General features: G+C 44.5%; 1 pseudogene; it reads right to left on the bottom strand.

Moving 5' to 3' along the window:
* Positions 1 to 7277: 7277 nt before the first annotated feature.
* LOC138819650 (transcriptional regulator protein Pur-beta-like) lies at positions 7278 to 8224 on the bottom strand (annotated as a pseudogene).
* Positions 8225 to 11954: the final 3730 nt, after the last annotated feature.

Below are 11954 nucleotides of genomic sequence, written 5' to 3'. Positions count from 1 at the left end.
TTTTCCTGGGGGCTAGTTTGTGAGAAACTCACAGAGCCCAGCCTGGAGCCACTCTCGGGTTTTCTTTATACTGATGTCGAGGCTGCTAAAGGGAGGGGCAGCCTCTGGCTCTTATTACCCAGTGAAGAAAGCCACTACTAGGGCTGGTGCCTGAACTGAGTGACTTTTCCCTGGGTGGAGCTGAGTCTGGCAGGTCACACTGCCATTAAGTTCTTGTGACCTGCTAAATGACGCTAGTTTTATTCCAAGGCCTGAGTTGGAGCTAGCAGCTCTGCTGAGCTTTATCAGTATCCAAGATGAGGGGGGGGTTGCCTTCCCTCTTCTGCTCCCTGAGAAGGAGTGAGGATGTTAGGCTTCTACTCAAGCCGAGTCTTGGTTCCTGGGTTGTCTCTGGTCTGCGAACTGCAGCATGAAGATGTCTGCTCCTTGTCGGTTCTTGCTGGTGTTGAGTAAAATCCGCTCGCCTGCCGCATCTGGCTCTTTCGTCCCAGCCTCTTTCTGTTTCATGTATGGAGGTACTGCCACTGCCGCCGCTGCCGCCGCTGCTGCCGCAGTGGCAGCTGCTTTCAAGAGCTCCGATCTGTCTCCTTGCCTGGATTTTCCCTCTCTGGCCTAACTCTCTGTCCTCTGATGGCACACTTGGTATGATTCTCTGGCTTAGGACTGTTCACTGGAACTCTAAAACTGTTTTCTATGTGAGAGCTTCTTTTGCCTCCAGCTTCTCCTCCACCATCTTTCCGTCACTCCCAAATCTAACTTTATATGTTTTACAGTCCTGGGATATAATACATGAAGTGATGCTGAAATTTTCTGCTATCATTAGAAAAGATACCTTTCCACACAGTGAAATCCTACATGATTTAACACTAATTAAGAAGTAAAATGTTTTATTCTGTGTCATTAGTAGAAAAATGATTGTTTTTTTGGCTCAAAATGGCAAATTTTCCTCAATGATTATGAACTATTTTGAACCTAATAAAGCGGTTTTGAATTTGAGTTCTTTTTTTTTCCTGCCAGTTCTTCTGGGACATGAACTAAGTGACTGGGTGCTGCCCTGTAGCTTTGGACCTTTTGGCTAGCATTCTACGGCTTGAGTCACAGCTACGGTTTCTTTTTTTTTGCCAGTTGCTTTTTACTGGTTGAGATAAGAGACTCATGGAATTTTTTGCACCATCTGGCGTCAAACCATAATCCTCCAATGTCAGCCTCCTGAGTGGCGTGGATTACAAGTGTGAACCATAAGTGTGTAACTTATGTTATGCTTTTTCATGGTAAATTTTCTCAAATGAGCCCAGAAAATGTATCAATTTGTGATTCTATGAATGAGTGAATTCATTTATTTCTTCTGTGAAGTAAGTCACAAATTAAATAAGATTAAAGAATTTTTATTTTCAGACCTGAGAACAAATTCAGGGCCTGGCAGTTGTCAGGCAAGTGCTCTTCCATTTAGCAAAATCCCCAATACCAAAATTAAGATTCCTAACATTCAATAACACAAGATTCAGAGACTCAGTGGAAACTAGTTTGTTGACCACTGAATAGAATGAAAACAAATCACAAGATGAAAGGTCATGAAGGCTGGGAAAATGTAGGCTCCGATAAATAGCTCTGCACCTCTTCTCCCTGCTTCCTGTATTCACCTATTTTTAACCAGTCTTGGGGATTGAACTCAGGGTCTGGTCATTTTCCTGAGCTTCGTTTACTTAAGGCTAGCACTCTTCCACTTGAGCCACAATGTACTTCTAGCTTTTTCTGTTTATATCTTACTGAGGAATCAAACTCAGGGCTTCATGGCTGCTAGGCAAGCAATCTCCCACCAAGCCACGTTCTCAGACCTCACTTTTTGTTCTTGAGACAAGATATTCAACTACAACACAGGCTGGCCTATGTCCATGTTTTTAGTATTAATTGACTTAGGAGAATTTGCAGGGTACAACTTGCCTGTATCAATGTCTGCCACCTAATTGTTTCTTGGTGTAGGCCTTTAAGTTGGGTAGTGTATGATTTCACTTCTTCAGTGTCACAGTGGGTAGAATACTAATAGAGATAGAAATATATTTTCTAAAAAAAGTCCTTAGTGATGTTTGAGGTCTAAAAATGTCATAGCATTAATTAAATCTTAACAAATGTAATTGACATTACAAAGGTAATATATGGAGGATTTATGGTTACTTTTGACTGATTGATTTAGAATGATCCCTTACCTATGGAGGAAGTCACATTCCAGAGACCCTTGACATAGATGATAATCCTAGAAATAGCAATAAGTGAAGTCTAATTATCACAAGAAACTGCATTTATTTTTTGTGCTGGTCCTAGGGCATTAATCAAGGCCTAAGTACTGTCCCAGATTTGTTTTTAATTTTAACTAAGACTATTGCCTGATGAGTTTAGCACATAAGAACAAATATACTCATGAGGGTGAGATATAAAGACCTCTGATTGAGCCCTGCTTGGCCTAGAAAATGAATGGGACACTTCTCTCCCGAAAAGAGATGGAAGTGGTTCTGTACTTCAAGGGGTAGATCAACAGCCTTGAGAGAAGAAGCAAAAGCATCTTGCCAATTCACAGTGTTCAAGTCTAAGTATTGTTATATGTACACCAGAGTGTGTGTATAACACACATACACACACACACAGACACACACAGACACAGACACACACACACACACAGACACACACACACACACACACACACACACACACACACACACACACACAAAGAAAAAAAGAAAAGGAAAAAAACCCTAATAAGGTAATTAAGACACCTAATGTGATAAAGAGGAGAGAGCTTGAGGATTAATTTTTGTATTATTAGATTATTAAGCCACAATCTACAGGTGATTTAAAGTATACAGATATAGCTGGGACACCAGAGTTTCATTCTTGTTAATGTGTGTTTGTATGCATGTGTGAGCTCATATACCCCATACCAGTGCTTGAATTCAAGCCCTTATTCACTTCATTAGCTTTTACTCTCAAGGATGATGCTTCCCCACTAAAGCTACATCTCCAATCTGGCATGCCTGTAACTCTAGCTACTTAGGAGTCTGAGACATGGGAGATTGTAGTTTGAAGCTCCATAAAGTAGAAAAGTCTGTAAGATTCTATCTCCAATTAATCAGAAAAAATAATGAGTCCAGAGGCCTGTCTCAGTAATTTTTCTGAGGTAACCTTTAGTCAGTCCTTCCTTACATTTCTCAGTGCTTATGTAACATACGGAGTCATATAGCTACAAAATATACTCAACCTTTAGACACATATGAGCATGCATATATTTTCATAATATGTACATCAAGAGAAAATATACATGTTTTTGTTTCTATGATCAGTCCACACATCTCCTAGAAGGTGGTGAGTTCATCTTGCACCCATTGCTGTGCATATGGTATTACTCTAGAAAGACGAAATAGTAGAAAGAGGCAGCATATGTACCACATAAGTATCAGAATATCTTTCTTGTTGTAGGACTCTAGGTATGTACACATGCACTGTGTACATATATTAAACTCATTTACTTGCACTGTTTGACAAGTGTTAGACAGCTGGCCCTGTTTTTAGTAGTTACTTTGAACGAATATAATGGGTTCCCTAAGTTGTGTTAGAATGCAGTGCTAGACTCTGAAAACATTAAGGATGGAATAGGAGAAACCCTAGGTCACCTTGGCATAAGCTGAAATTTTCTTTTCTTTTTTTTTCACTTTGACAGATTTATTCATTTTAAATTTGTTTTAAAAGCATTCACGTTAATTAGTTCCATAGGGTATTTGGGGGTTTTGGGTTTACTTTTCAGATTGATTTTTGGTGCTATACAGACTGACATTTTGTTTGGTGCAGCATATGCACTGAAAGATCTGCTCACCAGATTTGCCATTTCACTTGCTGAAATGATGAGAAGGGACAATAGAAACCTAGAGTTACATCTCTTCACAGAGACCGATTCTTTTGACTGTTTGAAAAAAAAAAGGCTTATCTCTGTAGCTAGTTTGAAATAAAACTCAATTTTTTGAAAAGGAGTTTTAGTTCCCTATTTCTAAGGAATGTAACTATTTTCATTAGCTGGGATGTTTGCCAAATTTTAAAAACAACTTCTAAAGCGTTTGTAGTAAGCAGCTAAAAACAAAACAAAAAAGTTAGTTGCTTCCCAGAGTTTGTATAATGCCATTATCTAACTGGAACAAAGACTATTTCCTTTAATAAGCTAGTATTAATGAATGAATCTCCATGCTCTGCAGATTTCTATTGTCCCTAGTCACAGGAATGAGGATCAGTGAAATGCTACAATTAATCCACATCCTTCTGCAATCTTCCTACAGTGGAAGAGAGGCGAGGAAACACCCCTGCAGGAAAAATAAACCTCAGAGATTGGTTTAAGACCAAAAAACACACCACTAGGACATTCACCACTTAATCTTACACAGGCAGGTCAAAATTTTAATATAAATTACTTTTGCCAACACATAGCTTATGCATTCTTTGTTCCTTTTTTTGGAGGATTCTCAAATTGATATCTAAAGACTTACATATGATATATAACTGTTATATGGTCTTATGACTAAGAAAATTTCTCTGGTAACCAAAGCTGATGCCATATATGGTAGTGTTCTTGGCATATACTCTATACGCCTCAGACCACTTCTACATTCTTTCTATTCAGCTAATTATAGCTTAGTAGCCACTGGTAAAGGATTGTGAAGACCCTGTCATTTCTACAGAATAGAAAGGCAAGGCTAGTTACTGCAATTCAGCCAAATAAAAAGAAAAGATAAAAGATTAATAAACCACTCCCTTGAAAAGGAGAGGTACTGCACCTTTGCAAAATTGAACGGGCTCACTGCAGCTGAGCAACAGAATCACCACTGAAGCAAGAAAATAAGTTGGTCTATACAGGAATTGTACATGATTTGAAAATGCAAAAGTTATAGCGATCAACTAATAGCTGCAACCTTAATTTCCATTGCTGCCTCAGAGTTGAAACTTAAACAGTTTCTGCAAGCCTAATGCTAGCTTCTCATCTCCTTTACTAAAACTAGGAATTTGTTCTCCGCAGCAAAGAAACAAAACACTCAAAACACATAGGTAAATACAGCAAGACATTATTGAAAACAGCTGCCTTGTGGTACAAAATGCAGTACAAGTATACGGATGTCATTAAAACATCAAAAATACTATTGCTCCCATACAATTTAGTAAACATTCTTGGCAAAGGAGAAAATTTGAAAAGAAAAGCTATAAAAATGTTTAAAAATTCTACTGTGAATGATGTGAGTAGAGAAATAGTCTGAAAAGGGCACCAATGTTTGTGACTCTTCTATTTCTTTGAACCTAAGATCAACATTATTCTGAGTCATAGTCTAGTTTTTTTTAAAAAGGCCTAATTTTATATACATAAGTATCTCCCTCCCTCTCAGCCACAAATACATGAAAATGACCGTTTTGTATATTACTTATTTCCCAATAAATAGAAAACGATTGTATAGATTGAATACCAAAATAAGATAATAAAAAGGATATGCAATAAATTAAAAAGGCAGCTCAAATAAAGGGCAGGCATGCAGTTAAAAAATACTAAGATTGTGGAGATGGGGTTACTTGCCTCCTGGTTGAGAAGGTGTCACACAAAGAATACCTGAAAACTTTGGAAAGAACCTTAGCTCCCATTCAATTCAAAGTTTCCTAGGCCTGTGACATTTCTAGAAATACCTTTTGATGGGGTGGGATTAACTTGATTAATAAAAATCATTTCTACTGAAAATCCACTTAAAATATAGAAGAGGTGATCCATGAAAACCCCAACTTTTATTCTTGAAAGACAGCTGGATAAACTGGCCAATCCCAGTATGTTGCAATTTCAAGATGGTATAAAAATGCTTCCAGGATATAGTCAGCATATTCACGTTCACATCAATTCCATTCACAGATGGATTTCAGCTTCCACCGGGTGCACTGCTTTAATCATTCATCCATCATTTGCCAACTTTGATTGTGAGGTACTAATAAGATGGATCAATTTCTTAAAAATTTGTTTTAAAGAATAAATGATGCTGTAATTCTGAACCTGAGGATCTTTACTATTTGAACAAATCCACAGATTAAACTGAAGGTGAATTAAGACTTCAGTTTTAGTTATTTCCAACTTCTCTGTGAGGATGCATATTCCATTAAAGCTCAGGCTTGTAGCCATACTTTCCCTTTTGCAGAAAATCATCGTTTTACAGTTAAAAATGCAGCCAATCAGTGGCTGTAACAGACAAATTAGCCATAATTCACTTGCTCATATGCTAGAGCCATGGGATCTGGCTCTCATTCACACCAATGCCACTTCTTGGTAATGACCTCCACCTTTAGAGATCAAGGGAAGAACTTTAGTGAGCAGCAACCCATCCACTCAACGAGTTTGCCTTGTGCTTTATGCCTGACGTATTGTGCCTACCTCAGCAACCCCCAATGTAAAACTGCTTTTATTTTTTGAAAAAAAATTCCTTTTGCCCAACTTTTAAACTATTTTAGTAATGAATTCTCTAGTTCAAGCATTGGCTTTTGAATTTTTGCATCCCGGAAAACAATTCTGCAAAGAAAAGACATGGGGCCAGGTTCCATGCAAAATCATTTAAAAAAATCCAATTTGTTTTGATTCACTGATGGCTTCTTGAATTCTTTTTTGCCTTGTCCATGATTGTGTAAAGTTGCATTCCTTTTCATAAACCTGGACTCTCAGTACTGGGTAACTGCAAAGGTCTCTCTGTCTCAAGAATTTCCGTGAAGATCTCGATCCAAAAGGCTGATTAGAATAAAGGTGAAGGATAGACACTGCAACGGCGGCTCGGCCTGGAGAGATACTTTAGATTTACCCAGGTACAACACAAATTCAACTGTTATACACAGATGGATCTGGGTAAGTCAGATGTGTTTAGGGGCCCAGACTGAAATCTATCCCCTTCAGGATTATCTAGATGAGCTTAGGAACCTCGGGTGGGAAATAGAAGCTGAGACACTTGCAGGTGAGGAGATGCTGTTGTCCTCTGCAGGTTGCTGTCAATTTCTGGAACTTTACTGCTTTACTCACTGTTCAAGACTGTTGTCTTATGGTTATTTCTCTTAACTATATTATTTTTTTTAATTTTGTTGTGTTTTTTTTTTTTCTCCCTTGGTGGCCTCCCGGGCTCCCTCTCCACTAGCTCACAGGGGAATGAGCAAGAATGGGAACTAGCCAGGGGGATGGGGGGTGGGGGGCGCGGGTAACAAGGTGGGGGAGGCCAGGGGGGAAAGCTGCCATTTCAATCCTCATCCACCTCCTCGCCTTAGGACTCCTCACCACCCCGCCCCCCAGCATGACACTTGTAAAGCTTATCCCTCTGCCGCTCCTGGATTTCTTTCATCTCATCCGCATACCGGCAGAAGGCGCCACCAAACTTGTCCCAGGCCTTGAAGGGCATGGTGATGGCATTGCGGTAGGACGGCTTCACCTCACTCACACAGTAGAAAAACTCCGTACTTGTTGCAGCCCACATCGAAGAAGAAATGTTTGGAGTCCACCGTAATAGAGGTGCCCTCCGGGAGTTCCCCGTACAGCCCCCCCCCCCCCCCGCCCCCGCCACCTGCACCGACTCTTGGGCCTCCGGCCAGCTCGTGGTCTTCGCCTCCGTAGTCATCGAGGAGCTTGGCGAGCGTGTCGGAATTCGATGAGAGCTTGCGCAGGCAGCACGATGGTCTGGCCGCTCTGGAGGCCGCCAGGCCCTGGGCCTGCGCCAAAGCAGCCGCCGCGGTTGATGGTCTGGCGGATGTGCAGGAAGGGGCCGCGCTGGTTCTCCTTGAGATCCAGGTAGTACTTGCAGTTCTCACGCACCAGGAACTCGCTCTTGAGGTGCGCCGGCCTGCCGCCCTCCTCAGCGCCCGCTGCCAGCTGCTCGGGGCTGCTGGGGCCCAGCTGCGCGTAGTGATCGATGAAGTCGCCCAGCGAGTCACGGAAATTGGCCGCCACCACAATCGACAGCGTGAGGCGGCTCTTGGAGACACCCGTGCCCACCTCTGCGATCTTCAGGAAACCGCCCTTGGCGTTCTGCTTCACATCCAGGTAGAAGCGCTTGTTCTGGATGTCCATCCGCTTCGAGGCCAGCTCCTGCTTCTCCTGCTGGCCGCCACCGCTGCCGCCACCGCTGCCGCCACCGCCACCGCTGCCGCCACCACCGCCGCCGTGCTAGCTGCCGCTGTTGCTGTCCACCATCTTCTTGGCTACTGCCTTGCCGCTGCCCACTGTGCTCGCGCCCCCGCCCTCCGCCCTGGGGCTCGCGCTCCCTGGCCCCCCAGCCTTGCCTGCCGGCTTCTCACGCGCTCCCACTGCTCATCGCCCAAGGAGAATTCTTGTGTGCTGGGCCAGTGGCTGTTACTGAGCTGGGGTACTGTACCCAAGTGGGCTTCCAGGTGCTCGCCAATGGTGACAAGGAGACTGTGGCCTGTCATCATAGGGCACCACCACCATTGGGTGACCACCTTCCAGGCTGCCTTTGCTGACCGTGATGACCGAAAGGCTGCCATACTTGCTGCCAGTGGTGAATAAGCCCATTTTATAGAGAGGAATTACTATTCTTAAGTGCGAAGACTGGCATTGGTTGAAGGTCACACGGCTGGAATGTATGGATTTGTACTCTGCTCATGCGACTTTAAATTGAGTCTCAGAATTGAGCACCATCCACTGCAGGGCTGGTTGGAGCAACAGCTGGTGGGGTTCCTCCCTCAGGATCTCTGACTCAGTGTGTGTCTGTAAAACCCACTCTTACCTTTCACCTTCTACCTTGGGTAGCCTACATCAGGGTCTTTGGTTGTGTGCCAGGCTGTGCCTGCTGCCTGCTGCCTGCTTGCAGGTTGGCCTGCTCTGCAGCCAGCAAAAGCTGAAAGTGTTTCATGTACCATGCACACCAGAGACTCTAATGCATCTATGCCAACATCCTGAGGGCCACTGCCCAGCAGAGAGCACAGCTGAGCCTCAGAGACCTAGAAAACCTCTCTTGGAATGCTGGCTCTGTTCCCTCTTCCTTTTTGTCACACTGTCAAAAAACCTATATGTGCTAGACCAAGGAGTGGGTGGCTAGGCCAGTCCCTAATGGGACTTTGTTGCTGTACATGAGCACTTCTACCTGCCACATCCTGGGCTCGCAACCTACTGGTATAAGTGCTAGATAATCAGGCCACCACTTCACACTTCAGGATAAAAGAAGCTCACCTGAGGTCTTGGTGCAAAGTCTACATGTTCAGGGCTTGTGTTACTAGCCACGTCCTCACTAGGGGATCAATAGTGTACTCTCTGGGGCTTCTTCCTCTCTGGGAATGACCAGGCCTTGCTTTATTCACAGGAGTGGCATCTTAGGCAGATCCAGGAGATGCGCAGCATGGATGTATGCCTGACTTTCATGTAGAGACTTAGATGACTGAGCCAGCCATGGATGGACAGGGAAATGCTTCTGCATCCAAGTTGCCTTGATGAATTCTTACTTAGAAGATGACCTGGCTCTAAGCAGATCTCAAGGGGAAAACAAGAGTAGATGGGCTGGGCCACATCTATAATTCTAGTACTTAGGTGGAAGAGACAGGTAGAGAGCAGCTGGAGGCCAGGATTTAACTTCATAGTGAGATTGTCTCAAAAGAAAGCCAATGACTGAGGAGGTAGACCAGTGGTTAAAGCAGGTTTCTACTGTGTGAAAGTGTCTGAGTTCAATTCCCAGCATTCTGAGGACAGCATAGACACAAGCTCTGTTTCCTGACCTCCTTTCAGAGGTAAAGGACCTAGCCACTTGATCAAGGTGCTTTACAATGAGAAAGACACCAATAGTACCTCAGTCTTGCACTGCCATTGAGCCTTTTTAATCTTTCTGTCCACTGATATGGACCAAGTCATGACTTCTGTTTCCCCACCACTATGCCAGGGGACCCTTCCCTGTCTGTTCCTTCTCAGAAGGAACACAAGCCATGCTTCTCAGGTAGAACCAGAGTATTTTTGGCAGTTCCTTGGACCTGTTAGTCAGGCCGTGGACCTCAAGGAATCTGCTGTTCAAATGTGTGCCCAGGACCAGCTCTGTCGGGACGATGGAGGACACCTAGTGGAGGAACTGCCTCAGTCGATGTGGATGTGTAGGGACTGACAAAGCCACAGCTGAGGACAGAGATGGGGCTAGGGTCGCAAGGCTCCTTCCCCATTTGCACTTATCTCTGGATTACACCCAGCCATGTCCTCTGCTGCTCTGATACTGGAGATCGCTAGCAATAGGGGATCACACTGTGCATCTGTGGATTCTGATCTATGCCAAAGCATAGCCATTGGGAGTTGGTAAGGATTGCTGAAGAATGTCCTCTGGAGTTGGGGGGGGGGCTTTCATGTGATGTGTGTTGGCACAGGCGAGGGCAGTTCATAGGGAGTGCTGCCAAATCCCTCTTGAGGACTTCCTGCTTACCTGTGATCCTGCCCATGGTTACAGCTGGACTTGAGGTGGTTAGGTTGTGAGCTGACAGATCAGAGACCTTCTCTAAACAGAGCCCTGAGTTATCTGGAGGGACGACTTGGCCCTGTCTGATGGCCTGGTAGCTGCTACCCAGCTCTGGCTCTTTTGGCTTAGTGGGTGTGGAGGCCATGGTGCAGGTGAGGAAGGTCCTTTCCTTCTGGCAGCCCAAGGAGGAGATGTGGTTTGTCCCTACCTCTGGGCATTGCATTTTTGTCTTATAAGCTTAAATGTCTCTGGTCCTGGAGGAGCTCAGAGTCCAGAAGCAGAGAAATGACAAAGTAAGTCCTGACAAACTTGCTTGTCACTAGTGGCAAAAGGTAGCCCAAGGTGTAGGCTGTCAGGCATTCTGGACCTCAGACATGCAATTATTCTAGTCCAATGCCATCAAGACCTGCCCTGCAGGCAGAACACTTATGTCATGGGAAGATATGGTGTAGTAAATGCCAGGTGGGTTTGCCATGGAGATGCTCTCCAGGGTCAGACTCTTGAGTGGGGGTGGGCAACTTCACCTACCCCTACCAAGTGCTGAAGGGCATTCTTTCCACTAGGAAATAGCATTTTGTCATTAGTGGGAAGGGAGTTTGGGGGACAGATTGCATAAGCAGGGTACAAGCAAGATAGCTGGTAGCGAGTGGTGAAAGCTGCACTGCAGAATGAGGAACAGGAGGATGTAAACAGTTTACAAGGAGCCTTGAGTAGGTTGAGGTTTAAGTGAGCTCAGTGGGCGAGACCAAAGGCAGAGAGATTAGTGTTCAAGGCTAAGACTGAAAGGGGTTTTGAGAATCGTGAGGGCCCTGAGGTTGAGGTAGCAGAGGTAGGATTGGGCTTGGCTGTATGGGGTTGTGGATGCAGGAGCATGAGGGTTGGGACATGAGGGAGTGGTGGCATTCTGGCCTGTGCACATGGCATGAGTGAAGAGGGAAGGTACAGGGAAAGGACGTCTGAGGGCTCACTGGAGTCTGGGGCTAGGCCCTTGTATTGGGCCACTGAACCAGATGTGCTCGTAGTCTCTGAGTGATGCCTACACCCTTGGGAAGCAGACACACAGAAGATGAGCCTTTTCCAGGTTGCACCTACATACATTCAGGCATTTGATCTGTGTAGAGATCTGTGGTCCCATTGTGTGTGGTCAGGTTGAATTGGCCCAGGTCACTAGACAGGAATATAGACATCCTTTGCCCATAGGTCAGCTCTGAGGACCAGCAGAGTGGCAGAAGCACAACTGGAAGCTCGGTCCATGGAAAATCCGCACTATCCTTATCCTCCTTTTCCAAAGCCTGAGGTATCAGACACAGCAGGACAAGGCACTGCTGTCAAGGTACATAGGATATGATCTCTCAGTGGTAGCTTTTGAGAGTGTGAAATTGAGTTAAGCTGGGCAGTAATCTTTATCGACAAGAATCAAGGTTTCATTTTAGACACAGTATAGGAGGCATTAGCTGGTGAGTTACTGCTCCCATC

This window comes from Dipodomys merriami, unplaced genomic scaffold (genome assembly GCF_024711535.1).
Source record: "Dipodomys merriami isolate MVZ:Mamm:240054 unplaced genomic scaffold, mDipMer1.0.p SCAF_807, whole genome shotgun sequence".
NCBI lineage: Eukaryota > Metazoa > Chordata > Mammalia > Rodentia > Heteromyidae > Dipodomys > Dipodomys merriami.
The sequence above is the reverse complement of the archived record's forward strand: the minus strand, read 5'-3'. Positions and strand labels throughout refer to the sequence as shown.